At 46.8% G+C, this 7,015-nt stretch overlaps 1 protein-coding gene across 1 annotated transcript in view; it reads right to left on the reverse strand.

Annotated features, from left to right (window-relative positions):
• kif26ba (kinesin family member 26Ba) overlaps positions 1 to 7,015 on the reverse strand; it is a gene marked incomplete at both ends in the record, with an annotated part of 135,376 nt that overhangs the window by 35,852 nt on the left and 92,509 nt on the right.

Genomic DNA, 7,015 nt, shown 5'->3' on the forward strand with positions numbered 1-7,015 from the left:
TCTGTATGTATGTATGTATGTATGTATGTATGTATGTATGTATGTATGTATGTATGTATATATATATATATATATATATATATATATATATATATATATATACATATAGAGTATGTTCACACAAGAGTTAATTTGCAAAAACAGGTATCTCCGTTTGGATTTTTTTATCATTTTATTTTATATATTGATGTATTGATACTGTAATTAATTTATTTTTGGGAAATGTTTATTATCAATCATAACTAAAACATATTCATCTGATAATTTCCACATAAATCACCTCAATAATGTTTTCTATGTGCACTCCAGGGAGTATCAAACAGATGTTGGCTGGGTTTCCCAAAAGCTTCTTTGCGCTAAGAAGCTAATTCAACCCTTCTTAAGGCCCCCTTAAGAAGCAAACGCGTTTCCCAATTGCTTCTTTACGAAGGCATGCGTTTCCCAAAAGCTTCTTAGCGCTAAGAAGCTTCTTTGAGCCTTCTTAAGGCTCCCGTAAGAAGCCAACGAAGCCAACGCGTTTCCCGATTGCTTCTTAGCCTAAAATTATCTTCCAATTATCCTCCGTTAAGAAGGCTGCGTTTCCCAAAAGCTTCTTAGCGCTAAGATGATCTTTCGTTAAGAAGGTTTTGTAAGAAGGGTCTGGAGCCTTCTTAACACCTTCTTAATGACAAAACACTGGCAGATCCAGCCGCGTCAGGCAAAAGGAGATACTTGTGTCCACTGTTCCTCTTGTGTTTTTCCCTTTTTCCTTTCTTTCATGTACCCTTTAGTGTTTAAAATTAGGGAACACTTGAAAATCTCCCCTGTATGTATGGTTACTTGTGTTTTAAATGTTTTACCGTAGGCTATATTCCTCTAATCAGAATGGATTCCTTTTATAATGTTGTGGATTTATATAGCACCTTTCACAGAACCCAAGGTCGCTTAAATTCTGTAGTGTTTCTGTTTTGTTGTATGCTGTGTATATAAAGCAATTTGAACTGCAGTCCATGTCTGAAATAAATAATGTTTAATAAAGTTTAACATGACCATGATTAGGTGTTAACAGTGTTTCTCAACCACTGAGTCGTGGCCCACTGCTGGGCTCAGAGTGCCATCAAGTGAGCCGCTCCAGTTAAGATGCTTCTTAAGAGCCTTCTATTTTTTTTATTTTTCTCGACTGTTAAGAAGGCGTTTGGGAAACACTTCTTTGGAGCCTTCTTAACTCCTTAAGAAGCTTCTTAACTCCTTAAGAAGCTTCTTAACTCTTAAGAAGCTTCTTTGTTGGGAAACTCAGCCGTTGTTTGTTCATTTTAAGAATGGCGTTTACCTGTTTTTGCAAATGAACTCTTCATATATATATATATATATATATTATATATATATATATATATATATATATATATATATATATATATATATATATATATATATATATATATATATATATATATATATATATATATATAATATATAACATATATAACATATATAATGCATATTTGCATGGCCCACTGCTCCTTTTAAATCACAGCTGTCAGTACAAAGAAAGTTGGAGGAGACAATGGCTGGATACCCGTCTGTCAACGTGAGCGGCGGAGACACAGTCAGACTGGAAGTCTGGTTATGTGTTGAGTGTTTATGATATTATTTTATTTTTATTTTATTATTATCGGAAGCTGTCAAAACATGCTAAGCTAGCTGACTGCATCACTATAATGACTAGAAGTACTGTCTGTCCAGCTGCTGGATATTCATTCTAAATCTATAACAATAGAACTGTTCTGGTGCTATCAGAGGGTGAACAGGGCGAGAGACTATGAGAGAGAGTGAGAGAGAGCCCTAAGCCTAAGGCAGCACTGTATAATAAATTGAAAACATACACACATGCACACGCGCTATTACCGTACTCAGTTACCCATAAAAGGATGATCTAAAGCCAATAATCCAATAATGGCTAATAAAATCTATTAATCAGACAGGAAGCAAAGCAAGAGGATTAAATTATATTATATTCCTGGAGAATCTTTTTGATATTGAGGTTGAATGTATTGCTGCTGTTCCATGAAAATCTTCTTCTGCATTTTGTGTGTGTCTGTGTTTGCGCCTGTGTGTGTGTGCAATGTGCGTCTCTGTCTGAGTCTCTATGTGTGTGTGTGTGTGTGTGTGTGTGTGTGTGTGTATACAGCCAAGGGCCACAGAGCTAAAGATAAATCTCCTTGTATTTCTTTCTCCATTTTAATTAGAAAAAAGTTAATGTCTTTATAACGCATCTTCACTACGTCCCATGGCCCCAGGTAAGCCATCATGCAAAGAACTGTCTCATCTGCTGCCATTTAAAGCCTATCTAGCAAGGTCAGGGGAACTTCATCATAGCAAGACTAAAATATACCCATAACAGTAAAACTGATTGAAAGAGCAAACTGTCTTTGATGAATCTTTAAAGTGTCGAAAAGCCCTTGCACTGTCTCAGCCAGCACACCAATCACAACCCAACACTGGAAGAAGACGCACCATTTAAACTGAGTGGTTCACACTAATGCCTGTGATACACTAAATACTTTGAAAATCTTAACAGATTATGAAAAGCCTGAGGAGTTTACACTACAAGACTGGTTCATTCAGATTTGTATCACTGAAAAAACTGAAATACACGACATAACTGACTCAGACGAGGCAGTATACACTACAAGACTTTTCACTTTGAAATTCAAACATGTTTGATATAATCTTTGTGGCTCCGACTGGTGTCAGGAGGCAGTTTACACTTCTGAAAACTAGAAATCTGGAGGCAGTTTACACGAACAGATTAGATTCCTCACTCTAACTGCTTCTAATCTGTCCTCACTCTAACTGTCAAGATTCAAGATTCAAGATTCAAGATTCAAGAGATTCAAGATTTTTATTGTCACTCCATGGTACAAGTATCACGTGTGAAATTCTTGTGCTGTGGACTCCGTTTACGACATAGTACAAATAGGCAACAAGCAATGAGCAATAGGCAATAAGAAATAGGCATCAATAAGCAATACTAAGCAGCAATAGGCAATGCGGCAGAATAGCGATAAGACAAGTCAGTGGCATATTCATTGCACATAGGTGCACGTCATGTGCATACGTTAGACGTGTTCGGACATTTTAATTCGACGTATTTGACATACATTACAGTGCAAGTAGCATGTACCTTATTAAACATACAATTAAATATTAGGCATTGTGCATACGTTAGACGTGTTCAGACATTTTAAATTCGACGTAATTGACATACAGGTGCAAATAGCATGTACCTTGTTAGACATACAATTAAACATTAGGCATACGACTACTACACTATTTGTGTATGTTAAGGAGTCTCGTGGCCTGCGGGAAGAAGCTGTTCCTCAAGCGATTTGTGCGTGCTTTTGGAACCCTGTATCTCCTCCCTGAGGGTAGCAGGGAGAACAGGCTGTTGTGGGGATGGTTTGTGTCTTTGATGATCTTCAGGGACCTCCTGAGGCACCGCTGGTTATACAGTTCGTGCAGTTCTGGCAACTCGTCTCCTGTTACGTGCTGGGCCGCGCGCCTCACCCTCCGTAGCGCCCTGCGGTCCATGGTGGTACAGTTCCCGTACCAGGCGGTGAAGCAGCCAGTCAGCAGGCTTTCAATGGTGCCTCTGTAGAAGTCCCTGAGGATTTCTTTCCTTAGCCCAAACTTCTTCAGGCGCCTGAGTCCGTGTATTCGCTGTTGGGCCTTTTTGACAACAGTGGCGGTGTGGCCGGCCCAGGTCAGGTCCTGGTGGATGTTGACTCCCAGGTACTTGAAGCTGTCCACCCTTTCCACCACTGTGCCGTTGATGGTGATTGGGGGGTGTGTGCCCCCCCCTCTCCTGTAGTCCACAATGATCTCCTTGGTCTTGGAGACGTTCAGAGAGAGGTGGTTGTCCTGGCACCATTGTTCCAGGACCCTCACCTCCTCTCTGTAGGCCGTCTCGTCGCCCCCCGAGATCAGCCCCACGACTGCTGTGTCGTCTGCAAACTTCACGATGGTGTTTGAAGTTTGAGTCGCCACGCAGTCGTGGGTGTAGAGGTCGTACCAGAAGGGGCTGGAGACGCACCCCTGGGGTGCTCCTATGCTGATGTTCAGCGGGGAGGAGGTGAGGTTGCCCACCCTCACCACCTGGCGGCGGTCTGTCAGGAAGTCCAGGATCCAGTCGCACATCGCTGTGTTTAGTCCCAGGTCCCTGAGTTTGCTTACCAGCCTGGAGGGTACTATGGTGTTGAATGCTGAGCTGTAGTCCACGAACAGCATTCTCACATAGGTGTCCTTCCCCTCCAGGTGGGACAGGGCGGTGTGGAGCACGTGTGCCACTGCATCCGCTGTGCTCCTGTTGGGGCGGTATGCAAACTGCAGCGGGTCGTGGTCCGGGGGGAGTGTGGGACGGATCTTTGATATGACCAGCTTTTCAAGGCACTTGCTGGCTATTGGTGTGAGGGCTATAGGGCGCCAGTCATTGAGGCTGGTCACTTTTTGCTGTTTGGGAATGGGGATGATTGTTGCTGCCTTGAAGCAGGAGGGAACTCGTCGGAGGGAGAGGGACTGGTTGAAGATGTCTGTGTACATGGCTGCCAGCTGGTGGGCGCAGGCCTTGAGGACCCGCCCAGGGATGCCGTCCGGGCCGGCCGCCTTGCGTGGGTTGATACGCAGGAACGACCGGCACACTTCATCCTCAGTGATGGTGAGGGGGCGGTCTGTGGGGGGTGGAGGGTGGGTGGGGTTGGTGGTTAGGTGGGAATGGGGGGGGGTGCGGGTGCTGAGGGGTGGGGGGGAGGAAGGGGGGAGGGGAGGTGATCGGGGGGTGGGGGGGAGGAAGGGGGGTGGGGGGGAGGAAGGGGGGAGGGGAGGTGATTGGGGGGGGGAGAGGAGGAGGGGTGGTGGGGGGGGCGGCGAGGGGGAGGGGTGATGGGGGGGGAGAGGTGGCAGGGGGGGGAGGAGGGGAGGAGAGGGGTGATGGGGGGGGAGAGGTGGGGGGGGAGGAGAGGAGGGGGGGTGGGGAGGGGGGGAGGAGGGGTGGTGGGGGTGATGGGGGGGAGGAGAGGGGGAGAGGGGTGGGAGAGGGGGGGGGGGAGGAGGGGAGGCGCTCTGGCAGAGGGGTCGAACCTAGCGTAGAACGCGTTGAGTTCGTCCGGTAGGGTGGGTGACGTGCTGGGGTTCTGTCGTTTCACCTCTTTGAAGTCTGTGGCAGCATGGAGCCCTCTCCACAGGTGTCTGGGGTTGTTAGTGTCCAGTTTTGACTCCAGCTGCCTTCCATAATCTCTACGTGCTATTTTTATAGCGGTCCGGAGGGCATATTGTGCCTGCTTGTATTGGTCAGTTGTGCCAGAGCTGAAGGCGGTGGTCCTGGCGTGAAGGGCAGCCCTGACGTCGCTGTTGACCCAAGGCTTTTGGTTCGGCATTATTTTGACTTTTTTTGTGGGGACTATGTCGTCGGTGCACTTCTTTATGAAGCATGACACCGTATCTGCATACTCGCCCAGGTCTCCTGCAGCTTTGAACTCCTCCCACACCACTTGGTCAAAGCAGTCCCTCAGGATGTCGTCTGATTGGTCTGACCAGCAGTGGGCGGTTCGGAATGCTGGGGGTTGTCTTTTTAGTTTTTGTTGGTACCTGGGTACAAGTAGGATGGAGGCGTGGTCCGATTTGCCGAAAGGGGGGCGAGGGACGGCTTTGTAGCCATGTCGGATGTTTGAGTAACATTTGTCCAGTGTGTTACTGCCTCGCGTGGGGAAGTGAATGTGCTGGTACAATGTGTGCATTCTGCCTCTCAGGTTTGCCCTGTTAAAATCCCCAGTCACCACCAGGGCCATTTCGGGTTGTTTTGTCTCCTGTGCACTGATGGCGCGTTGCAGCTCTTTCAGTGCGACAGTCACGTTCGCTTGTGGAGGAACGTATACACCCATGATGGTGACTGTCGTGAATTCCCTCGGACTCCAGAACGGCACGCATTGTACCATTACATATTCAAGATCTGCTGAGCAGTGTTTCCCAATGTCTGTGGTGTTTACACACCAGTTTTCGTTAATCATAAGACATACGCCCCCTCCCTTCTTCTTACCGGATTGTTCGTTTCTGTCTCCTCTGAATACACTGAATCCTGGTAGCGCGATAGAGTGGTCCGTTGTGTCAGGAGTAAGCCAGGTTTCCGTTAGGCACAGAACATTGCATCGCGCTATGTCTTTTTGGTATTGTGCACGCGCTCTTAGTTCACAAAGTTTATTCTCCAACGATTGAACATTTGCCAGCAGTATGCTTGGGAGAGGTGGTTTATCCGCGCGCTTCCTCAAGCGGGCGAGAAGCCCCCCTCTCTTCCCCCTCCTCCAGCGTTGTTTTTTGAGTTCAGGAAAATCCGTAAGATCTGGAGCTTGCCAGTTGCTGTTGGGATATATCCGTTCTTTCCTGATTTTGATCAGCGCGTCCCTGTTGTATTTTATTCCGACGCTGATTTCCATGTTATATCCGCTGGTGTCCGTGCCTCCGTTCTCTGCCTCCATGGCGGGGGGCGCGGGGCTGTTGTTTGTTGTTGTTTTTTTGCGTGCGAGCGGACAAAGCGGGTCCCCGCCGTCGCGGTTTCTTGCAAAGAAAAGTGCGAAGACGCCACTATCTACACTATTCAGTTACACTGTTATATACAATAGATATTTACAAAGCAAGTCGAAGCAACGAAATCAAAACAAAACGCGTTTACACTGGAATACAAGCCTATTTGTCTATGAAGTCACTAGAGCTCCCTAGCGAGTCGCCTTCTCCCGGCGCCATCTTCCTCACTCTAACTGCTTCTGTCCTCACTCCAACTGTCCTCACTCCAACTGTCCTCACTCTAACTGTCCTCATTCCAACTGTCCTCATTCCAACTGTCCTCACTCCAACTGTCCTCACTCTAACTGTCCTCATTCCAACTGTCCTCATTCCAACTGTCCTCACTCTAACTGCTTCTGTCCTCACTCCAACTGTCCTCACTCCAACTGTCCTCACTCTAACTGTCCTCATTCCAACTGTCCTC

Source organism: Poromitra crassiceps, assembly GCF_964638095.1.
Source record: "Poromitra crassiceps genome assembly, chromosome: 14".
NCBI lineage: Eukaryota > Metazoa > Chordata > Actinopteri > Beryciformes > Melamphaidae > Poromitra > Poromitra crassiceps.